At 42.8% G+C, this 25,576-nt stretch overlaps 3 long non-coding RNA genes across 7 annotated transcripts; 1 reads left to right on the top strand and 2 right to left on the bottom strand.

The window, feature by feature from the left end:
- Positions 1-11,627: 11,627 nt before the first annotated feature.
- LOC143101428 (uncharacterized) lies at positions 11,628-17,050 on the top strand. 3 transcript variants are annotated; one of them, XR_012982308.1, is made up of 7 exons: positions 11,628-11,941; positions 12,315-12,528; positions 14,333-14,489; positions 14,677-14,815; positions 14,936-15,030; positions 15,587-15,630; positions 16,215-17,050. It is a non-coding gene; the product is annotated as an uncharacterized LOC143101428 (long non-coding RNA). The 3 variants fall into 3 exon arrangements; XR_012982309.1 differs by lacking the exon at positions 11,628-11,941 and having other exon boundaries at positions 11,948-12,528; positions 14,677-14,778; XR_012982307.1 differs by lacking the exon at positions 11,628-11,941 and having other exon boundaries at positions 11,948-12,528.
- A 2,661-nt stretch (positions 17,051-19,711) lies between these two features.
- LOC143101439 (uncharacterized) lies at positions 19,712-20,507 on the bottom strand. 2 transcript variants are annotated; one of them, XR_012982323.1, is made up of 3 exons: positions 20,464-20,507; positions 20,256-20,332; positions 19,712-20,129 (listed from the first exon to the last, which is right to left on the bottom strand). It is a non-coding gene; the product is annotated as an uncharacterized LOC143101439 (long non-coding RNA). The 2 variants fall into 2 exon arrangements; XR_012982322.1 differs by lacking the exon at positions 20,464-20,507 and having other exon boundaries at positions 20,256-20,457.
- LOC143101438 (uncharacterized) lies at positions 20,507-24,646 on the bottom strand. Of its 2 annotated transcripts, none has more exons than XR_012982320.1 (6): positions 24,463-24,646; positions 23,431-23,707; positions 21,133-21,226; positions 20,854-20,937; positions 20,650-20,739; positions 20,507-20,552 (listed from the first exon to the last, which is right to left on the bottom strand). It is a non-coding gene; the product is annotated as an uncharacterized LOC143101438 (long non-coding RNA). The 2 variants fall into 2 exon arrangements; XR_012982321.1 differs by having other exon boundaries at positions 24,468-24,646.
- Positions 24,647-25,576: the final 930 nt, after the last annotated feature.

The raw sequence follows: 25,576 nt of genomic DNA, 5'->3' as shown, positions 1-25,576 counted from the left end.
TGATATCCATTGCAACACCCAGGAGAGTAAAAAATAATTTTACAAAATAGGGGAATGCTGCGATCGGCGGACTTTGACCTACACACGCACGCACGCACGCAGTAGCCGGCAGTCACGAGACTCTAATCATGTATAATGAGCACTGCATTAATGGTGTCTCCGTAGCACACATGGGAAAGGCAGCGCTGTGCTACATAGCACTTGAAGAATGTCATCGCAGGTTCGAATCCAGCCTGAAGCACCGTCCGGCCATTTCCGCGGTCTCGCGTTGTTTTACGCGACGGTGCCCTCTGCTCAGCGTCTTCCCGATCGCCGGCGACATCTTATGAAGCAGAGAACCTGAGTGTTTGTAACTGATTGCATTCCTGTTTCTTGTGTTTTTTTACTGAGGGCAATCATATGAATCATTGATATCCATTGCAACACCCAGGAGAGTAAAAAATAATTTTACAAAATAGGGGAATGCTGCGATAGGCGGACTTTGACCTACACACGCACGCACGCAGTAGCCGGCAGTCACGAGACTCTAATCATGTATAATGAGCACTGCATTAATGGTGTCTCCGTAGCACACATGGGAAAGGCAGCGCTGTGCTACATAGCACTTTAAGAATGTCATCGCAGGTTCGAATCCAGCCTGAAGCACAGTCCGGCTGTTTCCGCGGTCTCACGATGTTTTACGCGACGGTGCCCTCTGTTCAGCGTCTTCCCGATCGCCCGCGACATGTTATGAAGCAGAGAACCTGAGTGTTTGTAACTGTTTGCGTCCTGTTTCTTGTGTTTTTTTACTGAGGGCAATCATATGAATCATTGATATCCATTGCAACACCCAGAGGAGTAAAAAATAATTTTACAAAATAGGGGAATGCCGCGATCAGCGGACTTTGACCTACGCACGCACGCACGCAGTAGCCGGCAGTCACGAAACTCTAATCATGTATAATGAGCACTGCATTAATCAGCGTCTCCGTAGCACACATGGGAAAGGCAGCGCTGTGCTACATAGCACTTTAAGAATGGCATCGCCAGTTCGAATCCGGCCTGAAGGTCCGGCAGTTTCCGCGGACTCACGTTGTTTTACTCGACGGTGCCCTCTGCTCAGCGTCTTCCCGATCGCCCGCGACATCTTATGAAGCAGAGAACCTGAGTGTTTGTAACTGTTTGCGTCCTGTTTCTTGTCTTTTTTTACTGAGGGCAATCATATGAATCATTGATATTCATTGCAACACCCAGAGGAGTAAAAAATAATTTTACAAAATAGGGGAATGCCGCGATCAGCGGACTTTGACCTACGCACGCACGCACGCAGTAGCCGGCAGTCACGAGACTCTAATCATGTATAATGAGCACTGCACTAATCAGCGTCTCCGTAGCACACATGGGAAAGGCAGCGCTGTGCTACATAGCACTTTAAGAATGGCATCGCCGGTTCGAATCCGGCCTGAAGCACCGTCCGGCAGTTTCCGCCGACTCACGTTGTTTTACGCGACGGTGCCCTCTGCTCAGCGTCTTCCCGATCGCCGGCGACATCTTATGAAGCAGAGAACCTGAGTGTTTGTAACTGATTGCATTCCTGTTTCTTGTGTTTTTTTACTGAGGGCAATCATATGAATCATTGATATCCATTGCAACACCCAGGAGAGTAAAAAATAATTTTACAAAATAGGGGAATGCTGCGATCGGCGGACTTTGACCTACACACGCACGCACGCACGCAGTAGCCGGCAGTCACGAGACTCTAATTATGTATAATGAGCACTGCATTAATGGTGTCTCCGTAGCACACATGGGAAAGGCAGCGCTGTGCTACATAGCACTTTAAGAATGTCATCGCAGGTTCGAATCCAGCCTGAAGCACCGTCCGGCCATTTCCGCGGTCTCGCGTTGTTTTACGCGACGGTGCCCTCTGCTCAGCGTCTTCCCGATCGCCGGCGACATCTTATGAAGCAGAGAACCTGAGTGTTTGTAACTGATTGCATTCCTGTTTCTTGTGTTTTTTTACTGAGGGCAATCATATGAATCATTGATATCCATTGCAACACCCAGGAGAGTAAAAAATAATTTTACAAAATAGGGGAATGCTGCGATCGGCGGACTTTGACCTACACACGCACGCACGCAAGCAGTAGCCGGCAGTCACGAGACTCTAATCATGTATAATGAGGACTGCATTAATCGGTGTCTCCGTAGCACACATGGGAAAGGCAGCGCTGTGCTACATAGCACTTTAAGAATGTCATCGCAGGTTCGAATCCGGCCTGAAGCACCGTCCGGCAGTTTCCGCGGACTCACGTTGTTTTACGCGACGGTGCCCTCTGCTCAGCGTCTTCCCGATCGCCCGCGACATCTTATGAAGTAGAGAACCTGAGTGTTTGTAACTGTTTGCGTCCTGTTTCTTGTGTTTTTTTACTGAGGGCAATCATATGAATCATTGATATCCATTGCAACACCCAGAGGAGTAAAAAATAATTTTACAAAATAGGGGAATGCCGCGATCAGCGGACTTTGACCTACGCACGCACGCACGCAGTAGCCGGCAGTCACGAGACTCTAATCATGTATAATTCGCACTGCATTAATCAGCGTCTCCGTAGCACACATGGGAAAGGCAGCGCTGTGCTACATAGCACTTTAAGAATGGCATCGCCGGTTCGAATCCGGCCTGAAGCACCGTCCGGCAGTTTCCGCCGACTCACGTTGTTTTACGCGACGGTGCCCTCTGCTCAGCGTCTTCCCGATCGCCGGCGACATCTTATGAAGCAGAGAACCTGAGTGTTTGTAACTGATTGCATTCCTGTTTCTTGTGTTTTTTTACTGAGGGCAATCATATGAATCATTGATATCCATTGCAACACCCAGGAGAGTAAAAAATAATTTTACAAAATAGGGGAATGCTGCGATCGGCGGACTTTGACCTACACACGCACGCACGCACGCAGTAGCCGGCAGTCACGAGACTCTAATCATGTATAATGAGCACTGCATTAATGGTGTCTCCGTAGCACACATGGGAAAGGCAGCGCTGTGCTACATAGCACTTTAAGAATGTCATCGCAGGTTCGAATCCAGCCTGAAGCACCGTCCGGCCATTTCCGCGGTCTCGCGTTGTTTTACGCGACGGTGCCCTCTGCTCAGCGTCTTCCCGATCGCCGGCGACATCTTATGAAGCAGAGAACCTGAGTGTTTGTAACTGATTGCATTCCTGTTTCTTGTGTTTTTTTACTGAGGGCAATCATATGAATCATTGATATCCATTGCAACACCCAGAGGAGTAAAAAATTATTTTACAAAATAGGGGAATGCTGCGATCGGCGGACTTTGACCTACACACGCACGCACGCACGCAGTAGCCGGCAGTCACGAGACTCTAATCATGTATAATGAGCACTGCACTAATCAGCATCTCCGTAGCACATATGGGAAAGGCAGCGCTGTGCTACATAGCACTTTAAGAATGGCATTGCACGTTCGAATAAGGCCTGAAGCACCGTCCGGCCATTTCCGCGGTCTCGCGTTGTTTTACGCGACGTGCCCTCTGCTCAGCGTCTTCCCGATCGCCGGCGACATCTTATGAAGCAGAGAACCTGAGTGTTTGTAACTGATTGCATTCCTGTTTCTTGTGTTTTTTTACTGAGGGCAATCATATGAATCATTGATATCCATTGCAACACCCAGAGGAGTAAAAAATAATTTTACAAAATAGGGGAATGCCGCGATCGGCGGACTTTGACCTACACACGCACGCACGCACGCAGTAGCCGGCAGTCACGAGACTCTAATCATGTATAATTCGCACTGCATTAATCAGCGTCTCCGTAGCACACATGGGAAAGGCAGCGCTGTGCTACATAGCTCTTTAAGAATGGCATCGCCGGTTCGAATCCGGCCTGAAGCAGCGTCCGGCAGTTTCCGCGGACTCACGTTGTTTTACGCGACGGTGCCCTCTGCTCAGCGTCTTCCCGATCGCCGGCGACATCTTATGAAGCAGAGAACCTGAGTGTTTGTAACTGATTGCATTCCTGTTTCTTGTGTTTTTTTACTGAGGGCAATGATATGAATCATTGATATCCATTGCAACACCCAGGAGAGTAAAAAATAATTTTACCTAATAGGGGAATGCCGCGATCAGCGGACTTTGACCTACGCACGCACGCACGCAGTAGCCGGCAGTCACGAGACTCTAATCATGTATAATGAGCACTGCATTAATCAGCGTCTCCGTAGCACACATGGGAAAGGCAGCGCTGTGCTACATAGCACTTTAAGAATGGCATCGCCGGTTCGAATCCGGCCTGAAGCACCGTCCGGCAGTTTCCGCGGACTCACGTTGTTTTACGCGACGGTGCCCTCTGCTCAGCGTCTTCCCGATCGCCGGCGACATCTTATGAAGCAGAGAACCTGAGTGTTTGTAACTGATTGCATTCCTGTTTCTTGTGTTTTTTTACTGAGGGCAATCATATGAATCATTGATATCCATTGCAACACCCAGGAGAGTAAAAAATAATTTTACAAAATAGGGGAATGCCGCGATCAGCGGACTTTGACCTACGCACGCACGCACGCAGTAGCCGGCAGTCACGAGACTCTAATCATGTATAATTCGCACTGCATTAATCAGCGTCTCCGTAGCACACATGGGAAAGGCAGCGCTGTGCTACATAGCACTTTAAGAATGGCATCGCCGGTTCGAATCCGGCCTGAAGCACCGTCCGGCAGTTTCCGCCGACTCACGTTGTTTTACGCGACGGTGCCCTCTGCTCAGCGTCTTCCCGATCGCCGGCGACATCTTATGAAGCAGAGAACCTGAGTGTTTGTAACTGATTGCATTCCTGTTTCTTGTGTTTTTTTACTGAGGGCAATCATATGAATCATTGATATCCATTGCAACACCCAGGAGAGTAAAAAATAATTTTACAAAATAGGGGAATGCTGCGATCGGCGGACTTTGACCTACACACGCACGCACGCACGCAGTAGCCGGCAGTCACGAGACTCTAATCATGTATAATGAGCACTGCATTAATGGTGTCTCCGTAGCACACATGGGAAAGGCAGCGCTGTGCTACATAGCACTTGAAGAATGTCATCGCAGGTTCGAATCCAGCCTGAAGCACCGTCCGGCAATTTCCGCGGTCTCGCGTTGTTTTACGCGACGGTGCCCTCTGCTCAGCGTCTTCCCGATCGCCGGCGACATCTTATGAAGCAGAGAACCTGAGTGTTTGTAACTGATTGCATTCCTGTTTCTTGTGTTTTTTTACTGAGGGCAATCATATGAATCATTGATATCCATTGCAACACCCAGGAGAGTAAAAAATAATTTTACAAAATAGGGGAATGCTGCGATCGGCGGACTTTGACCTACACACGCACGCACGCACGCAGTAGCCGGCAGTCACGAGACTCTAATCATGTATAATGAGCACTGCATTAATGGTGTCTCCGTAGCACACATGGGAAAGGCAGCGCTGTGCTACATAGCACTTTAAGAATGTCATCGCAGGTTCGAATCCAGCCTGAAGCACCGTCCGGCCATTTCCGCGGTCTCGCGTTGTTTTACGCGACGGTGCCCTCTGCTCAGCGTCTTCCCGATCGCCGGCGACATCTTATGAAGCAGAGAACCTGAGTGTTTGTAACTGATTGCATTCCTGTTTCTTGTGTTTTTTTACTGAGGGCAATCATATGAATCATTGATATCCATTGCAACACCCAGAGGAGTAAAAAATTATTTTACAAAATAGGGGAATGCTGCGATCGGCGGACTTTGACCTACACACGCACGCACGCACGCAGTAGCCGGCAGTCACGAGACTCTAATCATGTATAATGAGCACTGCACTAATCAGCATCTCCGTAGCACATATGGGATAGGCAGCGCTGTGCTACATAGCACTTTAAGAATGGCATTGCACGTTCGAATAAGGCCTGAAGCACCGTCCGGCCATTTCCGCGGTCTCGCGTTGTTTTACGCGACGTGCCCTCTGCTCAGCGTCTTCCCGATCGCCGGCGACATCTTATGAAGCAGAGAACCTGAGTGTTTGTAACTGATTGCATTCCTGTTTCTTGTGTTTTTTTACTGAGGGCAATCATATGAATCATTGATATCCATTGCAACACCCAGGAGAGTAAAAAATAATTTTACAAAATAGGGGAATGCTGCGATCGGCGGACTTTGACCTACACACGCACGCACGCACACAGTAGCCGGCAGTCACGAGACTCTAATCATGTATAATGAGCACTGCATTAATGGTGTCTCCGTAGCACACATGGGAAAGGCAGCGCTGTGCTACATAGCACTTTAAGAATGTCATCGCAGGTTCGAATCCGGCCTGAAGCACCGTCCGGCAGTTTCCGCGGACTCATGTTGTTTTACTCGACGGTGCCCTCTGCTCAGCGTCTTCTCGATCGCCCGCGACATCTTATGAAGTAGAGAACCTGAGTGTTTGTAACTGTTTGCGTCCTGTTTCTTGTGTTTTTTTACTGAGGGCAATCATATGAATCATTGATATCCATTGCAACACCCAGAGGAGTAAAAAATAATTTTACAAAATAGGGGAATGCCGCGATCAGCGGACTTTGACCTACGCACGCACGCACGCAGTAGCCGGCAGTCACGAGACTCTAATCATGTATAATTCGCACTGCATTAATCAGCGTCTCCGTAGCACACATGGGAAAGGCAGCGCTGTGCTACATAGCACTTTAAGAATGTCATCGCAGGTTCGAATCCGGCCTGAAGCACCGTCCGGCAGTTTCCGCGGACTCACGTTGTTTTACGCGACGTGCCCTCTGCTCAGCGTCTTCCCGATCGCCCGCGACATCTTATGAAGTAGAGAACCTGAGTGTTTGTAACTGTTTGCGTCCTGTTTCTTGTGTTTTTTTACTGAGGGCAATCATATGAATCATTGATATCCATTGCAACACCCAGAGGAGTAAAAAATAATTTTACAAAATAGGGGAATGCCGCGATCAGCGGACTTTGACCTACGCACGCACGCACGCAGTAGCCGGCAGTCACGAGACTCTAATCATGTATAATTCGCACTGCATTAATCAGCGTCTCCGTAGCACACATGGGAAAGGCAGCGCTGTGCTACATAGCACTTTAAGAATGGCATCGCCGGTTCGAATCCGGCCTGAAGCACCGTCCGGCAGTTTCCGCCGACTCACGTTGTTTTACGCGACGGTGCCCTCTGCTCAGCGTCTTCCCGATCGCCGGCGACATCTTATGAAGCAGAGAACCTGAGTGTTTGTAACTGATTGCATTCCTGTTTCTTGTGTTTTTTTACTGAGGGCAATCATATGAATCATTGATATCCATTGCAACACCCAGGAGAGTAAAAAATAATTTTACAAAATAGGGGAATGCTGCAATCGGCGGACTTTGACCTACACACGCACGCACGCACGCAGTAGCCGGCAGTCACGAGACTCTAATCATGTATAATGAGCACTGCATTAATGGTGTCTCCGTAGCACACATGGGAAAGGCAGCGCTGTGCTACATAGCACTTTAAGAATGTCATCGCAGGTTCGAATCCAGCCTGAAGCACCGTCCGGCCATTTCCGCGGTCTCGCGTTGTTTTACGCGACGGTGCCCTCTGCTCAGCGTCTTCCCGATCGCCGGCGACATCTTATGAAGCAGAGAACCTGAGTGTTTGTAACTGATTGCATTCCTGTTTCTTGTGTTTTTTTACTGAGGGCAATCATATGAATCATTGATATCCATTGCAACACCCAGAGGAGTAAAAAAATATTTTACAAAATAGGGGAATGCTGCGATCGGCGGACTTTGACCTACACACGCACGCACGCACGCAGTAGCCGGCAGTCACGAGACTCTAATCATGTATAATGAGCACTGCACTAATCAGCATCTCCGTAGCACATATGGGAAAGGCAGCGCTGTGCTACATAGCACTTTAAGAATGGCATTGCACGTTCGAATAAGGCCTGAAGCACCGTCCGGCCATTTCCGCGGTCTCGCGTTGTTTTACGCGACGTGCCCTCTGCTCAGCGTCTTCCCGATCGCCGGCGACATCTTATGAAGCAGAGAACCTGAGTGTTTGTAACTGATTGCATTCCTGTTTCTTGTGTTTTTTTACTGAGGGCAATCATATGAATCATTGATATCCATTGCAACACCCAGGAGAGTAAAAAATAATTTTACAAAATAGGGGAATGCTGCGATCGGCGGACTTTGACCTACACACGCACGCACGCAAGCAGTAGCCGGCAGTCACGAGACTCTAATCATGTATAATGAGGACTGCATTAATCGGTGTCTCCGTAGCACACATGGGAAAGGCAGCGCTGTGCTACATAGCACTTTAAGAATGTCATCGCAGGTTCGAATCCGGCCTGAAGCACCGTCCGGCAGTTTCCGCGGACTCACGTTGTTTTACGCGACGGTGCCCTCTGCTCAGCGTCTTCCCGATCGCCCGCGACATCTTATGAAGTAGAGAACCTGAGTGTTTGTAACTGTTTGCGTCCTGTTTCTTGTGTTTTTTTACTGAGGGCAATCATATGAATCATTGATATCCATTGCAACACCCAGAGGAGTAAAAAATAATTTTACAAAATAGGGGAATGCCGCGATCAGCGGACTTTGACCTACGCACGCACGCACGCAGTAGCCGGCAGTCACGAGACTCTAATCATGTATAATTCGCACTGCATTAATCAGCGTCTCCGTAGCACACATGGGAAAGGCAGCGCTGTGCTACATAGCACTTTAAGAATGTCATCGCAGGTTCGAATCCGGCCTGAAGCACCGTCCGGCCATTTCCGCGGTCTCGCGTTGTTTTACGCGACGGTGCCCTCTGCTCAGCGTCTTCCCGATTGCCGGCGACATCTTATGAAGCAGAGAACCTGAGTGTTTGTAACTGATTGCATTCCTGTTTCTTGTGTTTTTTTACTGAGGGCAATCATATGAATCATTGATATCCATTGCAACACCCAGGAGAGTAAAAAATAATTTTACAAAATAGGGGAATGCTGCGATCGGCGGACTTTGACCTACACACGCACGCACGCACGCAGTAGCCGGCAGTCACGAGACTCTAATCATGTATAATGAGCACTGCATTAATGGTGTCTCCGTAGCACACATGGGAAAGGCAGCGCTGTGCTACATAGCACTTTAAGAATGTCATCGCAGGTTCGAATCCAGCCTGAAGCACCGTCCGGCCATTTCCGCGGTCTCGCGTTGTTTTACGCGACGGTGCCCTCTGCTCAGCGTCTTCCCGATCGCCGGCGACATCTTATGAAGCAGAGAACCTGAGTGTTTGTAACTGATTGCATTCCTGTTTCTTGTGTTTTTTTACTGAGGGCAATCATATGAATCATTGATATCCATTGCAACACCCAGAGGAGTAAAAAAATATTTTACAAAATAGGGGAATGCTGCGATCGGCGGACTTTGACCTACACACGCACGCACGCACGCAGTTGCCGGCAGTCACGAGACTCTAATCATGTATAATGAGCACTGCACTAATCAGCATCTCCGTAGCACATATGGGAAAGGCAGCGCTGTGCTACATAGCACTTTAAGAATGGCATTGCACGTTCGAATAAGGCCTGAAGCACCGTCCGGCCATTTCCGCGGTCTCGCGTTGTTTTACGCGACGTGCCCTCTGCTCAGCGTCTTCCCGATCGCCGGCGACATCTTATGAAGCAGAGAACCTGAGTGTTTGTAACTGATTGCATTCCAACCTGGTCTCACGGGAATCCGTGAAATATCCACGGACGCTTAACTCAAAATCCGTGGTGGGCCCACGGAATCACTGAAATTTCCGTGAAACTCACACGGATTTCGATTCAATGCAAGTTAATGACACTCATATCCCGTGGCTATTTCACGGATCCCCGTTTAAACAACTGAGTGCAGATTTCGTTCAACGGACGTTGTTATCTTATTGGGAAACACACTTTTGATACTTTCAGTTCGATTTTTATTGCCTTTTTTAGTGTCTGTGTAATGTTAGCCTGTCAGGCGTTGCATTCTGTTTCAACAACTGAGTGCAGATTTCGCTCAACGGAAGTTACATTTCCGTGAAACACACACGGATTTCGTTCCAATGCAAGTTAATGACAATATATTCCGTGGCTATTTCACGGATCCCCGTTTAACAACTGAGTGCAGATTTCGCTCAACGGATGTTGTTATCTTATTGGGAAACACACTTTTGATACATTCAGTTCGATTTTTATGTAATGTTAGCCTGTCAGGCGTTGCATTCCATCCCTGTTTCAACAACTGAGTGCAGATTTCGCTCAACGGAAGTTGACATTTCCGTGAAACACACACGGATTTCGTTCCAATGCAAGTTAATGACAATATATTCCGTGGCCCACACACGGATCCCCCGTTTCAACAACTGAGTACAGATTTCTGTCAACTGACTTTTATAACTTTGGGATACATGGATATTGAATAATTACAGTCGTTTCAGGACTGCATATTTGCCGTTGGCTTAAATTATGCCCTCATTTAAGTGGGATATTTAATAAAAACGTTCTCACTTCTCATTTCAGCGAGGCATAGTAACCGTTGCTAGGTAAACAAAGCCCATGTCAGAAGCGTATCCCCAGAGAATGTCAACTTAAAAAGAATAGCTTACTGATAGCACTAGTTCTTTCGTCTCAATACTGATTATGAAGTTGTTATAAATGTAATACACTACTGCAGAAATGTTTATATTGCTTAAGGTGGAAATAAAGTTCTTTGGCAAAGAGATGCATTCTGGGAAGTGATGTGTTTAAATGTAATGGCTACATATACCCAAGTTTCTTTCATTCGGAGATTTATGCTCATTATTTTACAAATTTGAGCAAGGATATAAAATATTAAGACTGTACTTTTTCATTGCTATTGATATTTTGGCGCAATTTTGTGCATCGCGTCACTGTGTGCGACGATCCCAGAAACCATTGCCTGGGCGAGATTCCGAGCGGTAAGTACAAGGGTCTAATAAGCAAGAGAAATGCATAGGCATTTAACATGTCTAAAATTGAGTTTTGGCCAAAACAATTATGTCCTCCTATTTGTTTATTTCGAACTCCACTGTAAGAGCTGTATTTGAAAGAGACTGACATAATACAATTCTTTGTTGCATCAAAATAAAATGCAACGTACTTAGCCAGAGCCTCTGCTAGCTAGATAGATTAGCTAATTCGGAACTCTGCTGTTGGTTTATTTACATTGATTTGGACGTGTACTTTTGGCATCGCCAGCTATGTGGCACAATTTGCATATATGTGTAACACGCTTCCACCTAATTTCTGCGCCAGCAAAATTTTGTGTTCAGGGCTCAACATTAACTTTCTGAAGTAGCAGCTACTTGCCAACTGGGCAACCAGACATGGGCTTTTGGATGCCACATTAGCAGCTAGCTAAGCCAAATGGTTTCATCCTGTATAGTTCATGCTACTACTTGAAGTTAAAGCGTTTATAAGTCTGGCAAGGCTAAGTTTATACAAGTACCCAGCGAGCCACAGACACACAGACGATTGCTGCTTTATATATTATGATAGATAGATGGTGCAGATCAGCAGGGGTTGTTTTTTTTTTTTTTTGGGGGGGGGGGGTATGCAAAAGTAGTAGTAGTAGGCGCCAAGTGGATATGATATCTTATGTGTGTGCAATGTACGCATGTGCTTCAATCATTCTTGTGTAGAATATAACATGAATGGTTACTGAGCAATTTGATGGTCAGGCGATTAGAGTCAAGGAGATTCTATTCTTGTAGAACATGTAACTAGTAATCATATCATATCTATCATTTTTGCTAATAATGTAGAGATAAAATATCATTCTAATAATGTTTTTTGTCTTTGTTACAGATAATTTACGAGATACATGCTTGTCTCTCTCTCTCTCTCTCTCTCTCACACACACACACACAGACACACACACTCACCCTTTCATTCTCATATAGTAAGTATTCCAAGATTTTTATTTTCACAAATTTGAAAGACACTAAATTGTTACTTTATTATTGTTAACCTGAAGAGCATCGGATTCTGTTAAATATCCAATTGGCATTGGGGGAACACCGAATCATCAATCCACGTTTAATGTAGGAACAGCAAATCGCATAGTGTTATACTAGATACCCTGAGTTGGTCCCAAATATCAGTCTTGAAATAGATGAAATCTTGTTTATTACAGGATTGCCTTTATTACAACTGAGTTGAAAGACTGAACATGTTGTTTAATGGTTCAATCTCTCTAAACAACTGAGGAATTTGTATTTTTAAACAATAGCAATTCTAATTACCGGTATGCTTTTCTTGTTGATTTTTTGCAGCCTGTCATGGGAGGGTTAAAAAAAAAAATGCCCTGCATGTCTTGCATCCATTTTTAATGGGTGCAAAATATGCCCAGTATGCACGGCACCACAGCCACAGAAGCTGAGGCAAAAAAAACAACTAGAAAGCTTCAATGAAAAAAAGGAAACCTGGGAGGCCAATACCAAAAAGAATCAACTGACCTCCCATCTGATGGATGATGCTATTATTCTGGTAAGTCATTTGTGCTACATTCAGTGTCGGTGCTCCGCACAAGCAGAACATGCACTGCGCGTGGGGCACCAAGTGCCTGGGGGGCACCAAAAAAATATAGCTCGTAGAAAATCATCATGCCGCAAATCCTCAAATTGTGGCGGGTCTTTTATTTAGGCTACTTAGGTTGTGCAAACCACAGGCCTTTATTCGAGGCAGGCATTTATTTCTTATAAGGCTTCTGTTGAATAATTTTATGTAAAGCCTGTGCTAACAGTTCTCCTGCCCGCTACCGCATCTGTGTGAGCGCGTCCCTACTGGATATTGTGGCCTGTTCACACGTTATGTCTCTTCCTTGCAAACTTGACTAGCTAAACCATTAATGAAAGCAAAGCAACCAGTTACATCTTCATAAAATATCAATTTGCCAGGCATGCCTTCATGGACAACAGGCCTAAGGTATTTTTTCCTGCGTTTTATGGTGAGACACATTTGGAGTGGCATGGTATCAAAAGCAGAAGATTCTCGGTCTAGTTTGGATTTATGCCTAATTAACTTTTGGATTGTTTGATTATATTGCTCAATGTTGGAACTCATGGCCAATATCAAATATGATTGGTATTTTATGCTTCAATGTTCAGTTTAAATTTAGTTCAAACTGTGTCAGGTTTTCCATCCGCTGTTTATTTGCGAGCCAATAGCCACTTCATTCATTTTTTGCACATTAACCTTACTGTGTGTAGCCAAGCCTTATGCCATACCCAAGTAGCCTAAATCAAGGTAATTTTTAATTATGAATGATTTATTTTGTTATTGAATTCGTAGGCTGGGATTCCTCTCAGCAACAATTATGTTTAAAGGTAGCCTACTGCTTTAGCCTTCAGAAGGGGCAGGCAGCCAGGCTACTGACAGAGCGACGTTGGAGACCCATAGTAGATTTACGACTTTTCATTGCCAACAGTAGGCCTATTAAACCAACCAACAATATAAAGTATCCAAAATAGTGGGGGCACCAGAGTGGCACCATGCATTTGTGCTTTGGGCACCCAAATGGCTAGCACAGGCCCTGGTTACATTACCATAGTACTAATGTTAGGTTAAAGGTTGTATCAGCGATGATGAGCGATTTGTAAAGACAAAACACTTTTATAATGTTCAGCTAATATTTTCTCATGGTCGGCTAGCTCTCCTGTCATTCTAGGCGCTGAAAAAGACTCTGGTATTTTTACGCAGCCCATGCACCACAAACCGCGGAGTCTACCGGACATTAACATTGTGGTTGGTAGTACACCACTAACAATAACCAAGCATTGCATGGATTTTTTAAAAATGAATACTGGTGGTAAGGTTGAGTTATCTCTTGTGTGTCTTGTTTGGTCCTCAGACAAAATATAAAATGAGTTATATATCGGACAAAAACGTCTGCTAAGAAATTTGAACATAAACAATAACAAAAACACAGGCAATATCCGCCAGGATCACTGATACAACCTTTAAGAATGAAGTGTCAAAATGAGTAATACCTCTACTATGCTCCTGTAGTGACACGTTCATACATGAATCATGCACACATGCAAATAGACATGCACACCAAACCCACGCACATATTTTCACACCTTTCCCACATACACTCTCAACAAGTACATTCTCAACTAGTACATTCTCAACTAGTGCATTCCCGTAGCATCTGCTAGCCCGTAGCGTGTTGTAATTTATATGTATGTTGCTTTGGATAAAAGCGTCTGCTAAATACATAAACGTAAACATATATCACTGGCACAATTTATAAATGTTTTTTTAAAGTAACAGGGTTTTTTTTTTTCAGATTGAGAAGCTCAATGCTGTGGGCTGGAGTCCCGTCCTCCTTCTTGAATACCCAAAGAGAAACCCACAAATGCTTCTCCCTCAGGGCCTGAGGTTAAGTGGGGGGGAAAGTAAATGCCTCAATAACATTAAGGACATTTTCACCTTAATGGTTAAAGGTGATTCCACATTTTCTATACATTATAACGTCTCTATACAACCCCAATTCTGAAAAATGTGGGACACTGAAAATTAGATGACATCAAATAACAAAATGTACAGAAAAATATCATGACATCACTCCTACATTTCACATTTGACCTTATTGTACATTGTGTATTGTTTGTGTTGCTTGTATTCTTTCAGGAAAGAAAGCGCTGACCGATCCAAACAATTTGCCGGGTCAATGAGAGGAGGCCATCTTCATGTCAGAAAATGTGGCTTTCCACCAAGTGTAGATTAGCAATGGTAATTGCGTTAGGGAAGAAAGTCAGTTGCGGAGAATGTAAGATACAGGCCCTAATCTGTACACTGTATGATGAATTATATGATATGCTTGTTATTTGTGTTCTGTATGTATGTTAACATTTTGATTAACATTCTACTATTTGCTTATGTCAAACAGTTTCTAGAAAAGGAAGTGAAGAACAAGAGTGCCCCCACAACAGCCCTATGTACAAGCAGCAGTACAGAAGAGTACTAAAAAAGAGAAAGACAAAGGTTATTTCCATACACAAAATTGAAAATAAAACAATGGATGATGTAACAGTACTTTTTGATCACTTTTAAAAATGTATAATGGCACTGCGGAATAATTGAAATCAGTGATCAGTAACTGTCAGTATCAGTAATCGTACCAGATATTGCGTTTGTTCATCTTTGTGTTTATGTTCAAAATCCCGAACAAGACACGCCAGAGATAACTCACCCCTATATTATATATAAATATAATATAAAGTATTCTCTGAAAAATATTCATGGCATGTTTTAGTATTGTTAGAGATGCTACCAACCCCAGAATGTTTGTCTGCAGTTACTCTATGTTCCAGTTTATGGGACTGTGTAAATTGACCAGGATGTTTTACAGCTCGTATAGGGAATGTAAAGTGAGTGGACCATGAGGAGATATTAACTGAACATCATAAAAAGTGTTACGTGTCTACAAAACGCTGATAGTCACTGATGTGAAGTGTTAAAATTTGAATGTTAAGTTGAGTGCAATGTTATCTTTTTAAGCAAGACACTATTTTTCTATGTCTTTGTTTGCCTGCCACAGGGGAAGATGGAGATCCTAATAGATTGGGTGCCTTCCAAAATGTGGTGAGTTGGTTATCTTTTACACCAGATACTCACAATTACACAAAGGGAAATTACGTTGTTCCAGCAGCCATACATATACTGTAGGACATGTAAATGTACCAGATTTAGTTATTATAGTCTATGCTATAATTTAGTTATATACCGGTACTGCAGGCTACATGTAAACATATATACCGTAAATCAGTTTATATTGTAACACTCCTGTGTACCTGATGTTTTAGATGGATAGAAAGATACTTTATTGATCCCCAAGGGGAAATTCAAGTATGAACAGTAGGGTTTTATGGCAATTGGTAGTAGAGTGTTGTCTGGGGTGAGTGTGAGCTATAAACTATTTTTTATTCATTTGCACTCTGAACTTGTAAATGTACTAACCTGAGATGTTGATAATGTAACTTTTGTCAATTCAGAATGTCAGGGCCCAGTTTTTTTTATTTCCATACTGTGGAGTATTCAGATATTTTATTAGTTGTAACACTATTATGACATTGGTTAATCTAAACATCCCTCCACTAGAATATCTAATCAAACTGGAATACAGGTTACAGTCTTTTTCACTAACCATCTTCCCCCTTTTTTCTCAGCGGGAAAACCTGTCTGCCAACCTGGGAGCCTGCAAGATAAAGATCTACACACACACACACACACACTCACTCACTCACTCACTCACTCAACAGTCAACAAATATTTTAGCTGAGTGTTGTTCTTTTGTATTTTTTTATATAATATAAGTTAATAAAGACTACTAGTTGCCATATTGAATAGGAAGTATCACACATGTTTTACCACCCTGTTTTCTCAACAGAATCACCGTGTTGTGTGTTGTTAGCTTGTCTCCCACTACTTCTTGTATTGCAGTTGTTAGGACAAACTGGCAGAAGAACTTTCATTCACTAAACATTTAAAAGTGCCACAGAGTAATTACTGCTTTTGATATTTGTTTTAAGTCATTGTTGCTATTGTACTATACTTGCTGTTGTTTTTGACTGTGGTCTAGAGGGTCCAGGTGCCTTGTGGCATGGGAGCTCCTGTTACTTCTTACATCAGTAAGTGCATCGATGATGTGACACACACAAAGACCCGGCTAACTGGAAGACATGACAGGAGATGTCCATAGGCTGCCGAGAACGCCTTCAGAGCCAAGGATGAAACTGATCTGAGAACAACGAGAGCCAAACTTTCCCCTAGCATCAGTAAAGCAAAACAGGAATACACACAAAAGATAACCTGCCATTTCAAAGACAGCAGAGACACATAGAGCATTCCCATCATGTGCATATAGCAAATTCTACTACAGCGCAGTCAGAGCCAGACAGTAACGGAGTACATTTACTTGAGTACACCAAGCACCTCATAACATCTATATTGTGCTTTTATCTGATGCAAGTGTTTTGATATGAAATAAACATAATTTGCATGACATGGTCAGTTCTGCTGGTCAGTTTTGACCTACGCGACAGCCCTGCAAAGTACCATCCACACAGCTATTCGGCTGCATTTTTTGACAGTTTTCAAGTTCAATTTATTTCTTTGTCCCAAATGGGCAATTTGATTGCAGACAGGATCACATACCACACGACATAAATAGGTCTGACAATGCCTAAAAAGTCAGTAAAACCAAGATAAAACTTAATTAAATAAGTTAGATATAAGAGGAGGAAGTGAATGAATATGGGGGGGGGGTCACTAAATGGACAAATCTATCTTTTCCTGTTGTGTACATTCAGTACTTGAATAGAAAAGGGGATGAAGGAATTTTTGTACCTATGGTTAAAAGCAATAGGATGCCAACAAACGCAAGCCAGGTGGCAGCAGCACGTATTCAGAATACAGGGTTGTATTCTTGTGTCTTGATATATTTGTATCGCTTTGTTGAACACCTGCTTATTAAAATATTCGGTGAGACTAACAAACTTCACTCCCACTATCTTACTGGCCACATTTACTATCTTGGAAAGTGCATTTTTGTCTCTGATGGTGACATTTCCATACCAGCAGATAATGGAGAATGTGAGGATTGACTCAATAAAAGCTTTGTAAAACAATGCCATCAATGTTTTGTCCACCTGAAACTTAGCCAGTTTCCTAAGTGCAGAGAGTCTTTGTTGCCCTCTCTTGCACACCGAGGTGGTGTTCAGGTCGAACTTAAGCCGGTCATCAATCAAGGTGCCTAGGTACTTGTAAGATGATACAATTTCAACATCTTGATCGTTGATGACACTGTGCTTTGGAACAGGGGGAAGGCGTCTGAAATCTATGGACATGTCCTTGGTTTTACTGATGTTCAGATGCAAAAAAGCATCTTCACACCATGACACAAATTCATTGATAACAGGGCCATGCTCATTCTCATGGGAATTCAGGAGACTGACAATTACAGAGTCATCTGCAAATTTTAGAATGTGCCTGTTGTCATACTGGCTGCGGCAGTCATTGTTGTACAGTATGTACAACAGGGGGGAGAGAACACACCCCTGAGGTGAGCCTGTGGATGATGTTAGGCCACTGGACAGCACTTTATTTACCCTCACTCTCTGAACTCTGCGTGAGGAAATCAAGTAGCCAACCAATCAGGCTTGGGTCAAGGCTAAAGTTGTTCAGTAGTTTCTCAATCAGTAGGTGGGGTTGGATGGTGTTAAATGCCGAGGAGAAATCTACAAAGAGCAACCTTGCATGATTCCCACTTTCCTCCAGGTGTTTATAGAGAAGACTTAGTAGAGTGATGGTAGCATCCTGCACCCCCCTCTTGGCCCTATAGGCAAACTGGGAAGGATCCAAGAGAGGTTGCACCTTGATTAGGAGCTCAGCTTTAATCAGCTTCTCTAAGGATTTTGCAATAAGAGATTTTGGATGCACACAAGTTCATGGATCAAACCAAGCACCTCATAACATCTATATTGTGCTTTTATCTGATATATGCAATGATATATGTAGGCTACCTCATGTGCAAAAATGGGAAAATAACATGTATTTAAAAATATTACAAATGTTGCAAGCTTTTGACTTTATAGTCAAGCAGGTGATACATCTTAATAATTCAAGCATGTTTCTCATGTTATATATACAAATATTTTTGTAATTTTGAAATTATAGCTATTTCTGTAATTAGACTACATGCCCCATGACGTGTAGCGTTCATTTCAACGCTGCTTTATAACAATGGCGCCGAATTTGTAGTTCATTAAAACGGCTTTGTATTAAAACATAAACAAATTATTGTTAGGATGCACACTGGCACAGACGACTTTTGCTGGGTATAATATGTAGAGAAATAGTTAAAGCAAGTTAGTACATGACTCATTGGCATTCAATGAAAAGAAGTATAATTCCACAAAATATCGAAAAACGTGTACAGTAGGCTACTTCTGACCCTTGTTGCTAGGCAACGCCCCGTAGGCCTACCTGCTTGGCTGAAGAATAAGGAGGCTCATTATCCTAATCTTTGCTGTTCAAAGCAACATATAAATATATAAAACGATATAACACTTAAATTGAACAGGGAATAAATTAAGATGTTGATCAGACTGTAATAAGGACAAGCAATAGGCTAATAAACAAATGCCCATTCAATCAATGATATAATAACAAGTTGCTTACTGTTTAATGGACTAAGTGCATGTTGAACAAATGTGCCTTTAGACCCCTTTTAAAACACTGTAAACTATCACAGGAACAAAGAGCACTGTGCAACTTATTGCACCCACATGGAACCACTGAGGAAGAGTCTTGAATTTAGCGTTCATGAGTGGTCGACAGAACAAATGGTAATCAGAAGACAGCAGTGGGCGGTTGGGGAAGTACATCTTGATCATTGAATTAAAATAACAAGGAGCAGATCCAGTCAGTGTCCTATAGGCCAAAGTGAGAGATTTCAATGTAATGCTGGCTACTACAGGGGGAGTGTAGGAGAATAGGCCTAGGAGTGGATATGCATGCCCGATATCCATACCCCATCTGCTGGAACATTGGCTCATATATGTATTTTCACTGACACATTATCTATGTATCTATCTCATTTTAATTATGATAGCCATAGTACATGTGAGATTACAACAATAATAATGAAAGTAGTAATACAAACTGAAATGACTAAATGAATGAATTCCTTTATTGTTATTGCATTGGGAAAGAAGCTATTTCTAAATCTGCTAGTGCTAATCTGCTTGTTTTTAGACTCTGTAACATAGGTGGCTAACTGTTTCCAATTGTCCTGTTCTGTTCATAGTACACCAAAACTGTCACACTTGGATATTGAATCAATTACGATGAAAAACACGTAGCTTATCAACAAAGAAAAGTGAGATTGCTTTATGATGATAGATGCTTTACTTTTCCAAAAGATGTTGACACATTAAAGGAAATGACATGTAGTATTGTGATCCTTCTTTATGATCTGCCGCTGCTGCTGGTGGTGTTTGTGGTGCTGGTGGTGTTTGTGCTGCTGTTGGTGTTGCTGCTGGTGCTGGTGATGGGGGTGATGGTGGTGCCTCAACAGACTGCTGCAGCTCAACAGATTAAAGGAAAAGCACATTATTGTTAGATATGTGTGTACAAATCTGTTTTAGTCTGTAAAACACACTGGTATGCAAAAGGTTTTAGACAGGTTCATGCATTTGTATATATACCTGGAGATTGTAATACGCATTGTATGAGCGTACCACCTGCCTCAGCTTTTCAGCAGTGAAAGCTTTACGCCCTTCACCTTTTCCATAAAAAATGGCAAACAATGCATCATTACTGGTTTTATCATATACTCTTATGAAAAGTCAAATCATGTTGCAACAGCTGTGTGCATGCAGTTGAAACAGTAATAGTTGGTCAATATTAACATACCGTCACTGACTGAGGCAAAGGGCAATTCCTCAGGCCACCAAGGCTGTGTTGTGGCAGATATTCAGACCGAGACAAACCCTGACTCAGTGCTGAGATAGAAGGGTGTTAAAGTGTAATCAGATTCAGTAGTCTGCATCATTTTGATCTTTAAATAAGGAAATTGAAAACATACAATGCCAGTCATACCATGTTCTTTTATCAGACGGCCAATTGCCATCCGGCAATGTGTGCCACTGATATCAGGGTCAACGTATGGCCTCTCACCCCCCAAAGCATCTGTAAGACAGTACGCTCAGTGTCATTAAAAACAAATGTTAAGGTTCCTTTTCTGAACTTCAAGAAAGGATTGACACAGAAACAAACCTTAACACCACTTTCATTTATACATACCACTTGACACACCCCTATTAGTGTACATGTTTAGCAGCTCAGCCTTCCTGTCATTGGTCCAAAAGGCCTCAAGATACTTTGGCCCTAAATGAACCGTAACCGGGAAAAAAACCCTTAAAATCCATTATCAATTCGGTTTGTGTTGCCATGTCAATATCATTTTTATCAAAACTCAGGGCCAGATTGTGACCATACTAAAATAATTGTTCTTCCATTGAATGTCATCTTCGATAGATCTCATCATTGAAATGTTGTTGAATAAAAACATATTACATATACCTGTGAAATTAACGGTGGGTGACTCACTGCTGAAGTCAACCCATACGGCAAAAGCCAGGGGTGCTCCAGCCTCACCACCGCACCAATTCTTCATCTGAAAACAATATTAAAAATATTATACTTTCCCTCTCTTTTAAAAGCAGCCTCCCTCCCTCCCCCTTGCACCCAATATTAGCATGAATTGAGACATGTCCCACTGTATTCTGAAAGCCTGACCTACTTTCCTGCAGACTTTTGCATATCATACGATCAGTGTTCATAACTCTATACATGGCACTATTTTGTATATTGGCGAACGAGGTACACATATGATAAGTTTTGAGCTCCAACTCAAAGGCAAAGCAGTTTCAGCCATGCAAACCATATATTTTCTGAAAGCTGGTCAGTTGTAGGTGTGATTTAACATACATTAGGACATGTCATGTGGTTACTATGGTCATATTGTGGTTGTTGCTAGGGTAAATTGAATGGTTGCTATGGTGTTGCTAAGGTAGATATGGTGGTTGCTATGCAAAATAACATGGTTGCTATGGTGGTTGTTAGGGTAAGCATGTTGGTTGCTATGGTGGTTGCTAGCTTGACATTATACAAGTGGTTGCTAGGGTAATTAAGATGGTTGCTTGGGTGTTGCTAGGGTAATTAAGGTGGTTGCTTGGGTGTTGCTAGGGTACATATGGTGGCAAAATAACAAAGCAGTAGAATTGCTAACGTTTAGCCATTTTTACATTTTTAGCCAAAAAACTCACTTATGTTGGTCTGATCAGTATGAAATCAGAATATGTTGAACAACGGGACACATCCAGTCGGTGGATTATTCCCGGAAGGAGATAAACGGTTCGAAACATACAAGGTTTCCCTCTTCTGCCGCGGTAACGCTAGGTGCTAGAGGGATGGGACCAAGACGCACGGCACCGCCTTGAGGCCCCTGACAACTGTTCCAAAGGTGGGATATCTGAGACACCCACAAAAAAAACAGTGAAGGAAAAACTTTAAAAAAGTTGACCACTCCCACTTCAGAGGTGGAGTTTTGGGTGGTAGCATGGAGCTACGAGGCTGAAATTCAAGTCAGACCTTCTGCACAAGACCCACATAGAGCGTGCAAAGTTTCATCGCTCTAGCTGTAACGCAAAGCATTGTGCCTACTTTTTTGGCAATTTAAAGCAACACCAAAGAACTTTTCCTCTGTCGCACGCACTATTTGTTTATCCAGCACCAGCTTTGCAAATAACAATGTCCACAGACAAGGTAGAATATGTTGCATGATTTTATGAAAGTACGATGTATTGCGACATCAGATGCAAGTCAAATTTGTAGTTTCTCATGTCTCATTCCATCGAACTACATATCCGCTACCCGATCCGGCAAACTTACATAGTGCGGTTATAGCCGATAGAGGGCCTCGAAGCGGATGCAGAAAGTGCCGTTCACCCTGTTACGAGTTGATGAACCACTGAAACGATTTTGGAAACACTATTTTAAGGTACAAAAAACTCTTTGGTGTTGCTTTAACATTTAGCCATTTTTCAATTTTTAGCCAAAAAGCACACTTATGTTGATCCGATCAGTATGAAATCAGAATATGTTGAACAACGGGACATCACAAACAAGCCAGGCTCAGTTTGGAGTCGGTGGATTATTCCCGGAAGGAGATAAACGGTTCGAAACATACAAGGTTTCCCTCTGCTGGCGCGGTAAAGCTAGGTGCTAGAGGGATGGGACCAAAACGCACGGCACCCCCTTGAGGCCCCTGACAAATGTTCCAAAGGTGGGATCTCTGAGACACCCACAAAAAAAACAGTGAAGGAAAAACATAAAAAAAGTTGACCACTCCCATTTCAGAGGTGGAGTTTTGATATGTCAAAGTCAGTAGGAAGGTAGGACATGTCTTAATTAATTGACATCTAGAGGCTATAGGCTTTCAGAAAATATATGGTTTAGGTGGTCAATTCAGCTGTCCCTTAACAGTGTAGGCCTAAATATATCAGCTGTACAATGCGTTTCTCGATCTACAATATGGGCCTATGTACGCCTTATGATGCACCAAAGTCAGTGGGAAGGTGGGACATGTCTTAATGTATATTAATTGACATCTAGAGGCTATAGGCTTTCAGAAAATATATGGTTTAGGTGGTCAATTCAGCTGTCCCTTAACAGTGTAGGCCTAAATGTATCAGTTCAATCTACTTTCTACAATCTGTAGAAACAATCTAAATCTACAATATGGGCCTATATTTAGCACAGCGACAACCATATCTAGCAAAATCACAGTAAAAGTAATGTAAAAGTGATGTAAAATACCTGCCAATTGTCCTCTGTATCCACCGCTGCAGTAGACCATGATGTGAGGATGCACTCCATAACACAGCTGTTAATGGAAGCAAGGACTGAGGTGTCAAGGCCAGCATGCTTCAGCCTCTTCAGGAAGTTGACAAATGAGTAGCCAAACAAGGACAAACAAGGCCTTGCTTACATACTGGCTGTCTTGTAGTTTGACACCACTCTCCTTTCTGTGAGTGTTCTGTTGGAGTAATTTAATGAAATGCAACCCATACATCAGGATATCAGGAGCAAGGATCTGTGAAAACATAAGTAGAGGGGAGAAAAAAAGACATAAAGATATGTCGAGAAAACATTGCAGCACCATCCCTAAACAACACATCAGGACACCTTTCTTTCCTTTTTCATTTGATCACTACTGCAATTCATACACCTTGTACCCTTGTATACAGGTGAGACAAGGGTAAAACTGATGTGGGTATTTATTCTATTATAGAATAGGCTACTAAAATATAACTCCACAACTTCAAGTGTCAACACTGTAGTTTTGAAGGAGTATTTGTAGTTCTTATGCAGGAAAATCAGTATAGGCTACTTTGGACATTAAAAGCTGCATGCACTACGTAGTACACTCAGAAATGCATTATTTTGGAGATAGAAATGTTGCTTTGTTTTTCAGAAAAACGGTAGTAGCATAACAGAATTTTTTGTCACATGAATTACCCAGACCCAAAGAAACAAATAGCTTATTATGTGAAACTGACCTGCTTATAATTTAATGTCAAACACCATCTCAATCACCATCGCACTCATTTCGATAATTTAACCAAATAACCATAACAATTATTTATTTGGCTAATTATCACGCATTTGTCCACGTCTTTTACCATTATAAGACATTCACTAAGAAATTGCACTAATTTCGCGTGATTCTAGTTGTTTTACAGCATGAAGGGTTTTTGGTCATGATAAGTATACCTATATTTTGTTCGAAACAACAAAAAACAACACCATTATTATTATTATTTACTAAATTAACGTAGTTTAGCTTACCTTACCCCACATAGCCAGCCAGCTCTCGCTCTACGATGCGTTTCCGCTTTCTTGTGGTGGCGTGTGTCACATGACAGCAACCAGCCTATCACACTGGGGCTGTTTCCTTTTTCGAGCGTCGCCCTGGGATCGTCGCACACAGTGACGCGATGCACAAAATTGCGCCAAAATATCAATAGCAATGAAAAAGTAGTCTTAATATTTTATATCCTTGCTCAAATTTGTAAAATAATGAGCATAAATCTCCGAATGAAAGAAACTTGGGTATATGTAGCCATTACATTTAAACACATCACTTCCCAGAATGCATCTCTTTGCCAAAGAACTTTATTTCCACCTTAAGCAATATAAACATTTCTGCAGTAGTGTATTACATTTATAACAACTTCATAATCAGTATTGAGACGAAAGAACTAGTGCTATCAGTAAGCTATTCTTTTTAAGTTGACATTCTCTGGGGATACGCTTCTGACATGGGCTTTGTTTACCTAGCAACGGTTACTATGCCTCGCTGAAATGAGAAGTGAGAACGTTTTTATTAAATATCCCACTTAAATAAGGGCATCATTTAAGCCAACGGCAAATATGCAGTCCTGAAACGACTGTAATTATTCAATATCCATGTATCCCAAAGTTATAAAAGTCAGTTGACCGAAATCTGTACTCAGTTGTTGAAACGGGGGATCCGTGTGTGGGCCACGGAATATATTGTCATTAACTTGCATTGGAACGAAATCTGTGTGTGTTTCACGGAAATGTAACTTCCGTTGAGCGAAATCTGCACTCAGTTGTTGAAACAGGGATGGAATGCAACGCCTGACAGGCTAACATTACATAAAAATCGAACTGATTGTATCAAAAGTGTGTTTCCCAATAAGATAACAACATCCGTTGAGCGAAATCTGCACTCAGTTGTTAAACGGGGATCGATCCGTGAAATAGCCACGGAATATATTGTCATTAACTTGCATTGGAACGAAATCCGTGTGAGTTTCACGGAAATTTCAGTGATTCCGTGGGCCCACCACGGATTTTGAGTTAAGCGTCCGTGGCTATTTCACGGATTCCCGTGAGACCAGGTTGTTGCATTCCTGTTTCTTGTGTTTTTTTACTG

This window comes from Alosa pseudoharengus, unplaced genomic scaffold, assembly GCF_046254945.1.
Source record: "Alosa pseudoharengus isolate Yale_2024_CS ecotype anadromous, Long Island Sound unplaced genomic scaffold, YU_APseudo_1.1 YU_APseudo_1.1_scf_35, whole genome shotgun sequence".
Classification (NCBI taxonomy): Eukaryota; Metazoa; Chordata; class Actinopteri; order Clupeiformes; family Clupeidae; genus Alosa; species Alosa pseudoharengus.
This window is presented reverse-complemented; position numbering and strand designations above follow the sequence as displayed.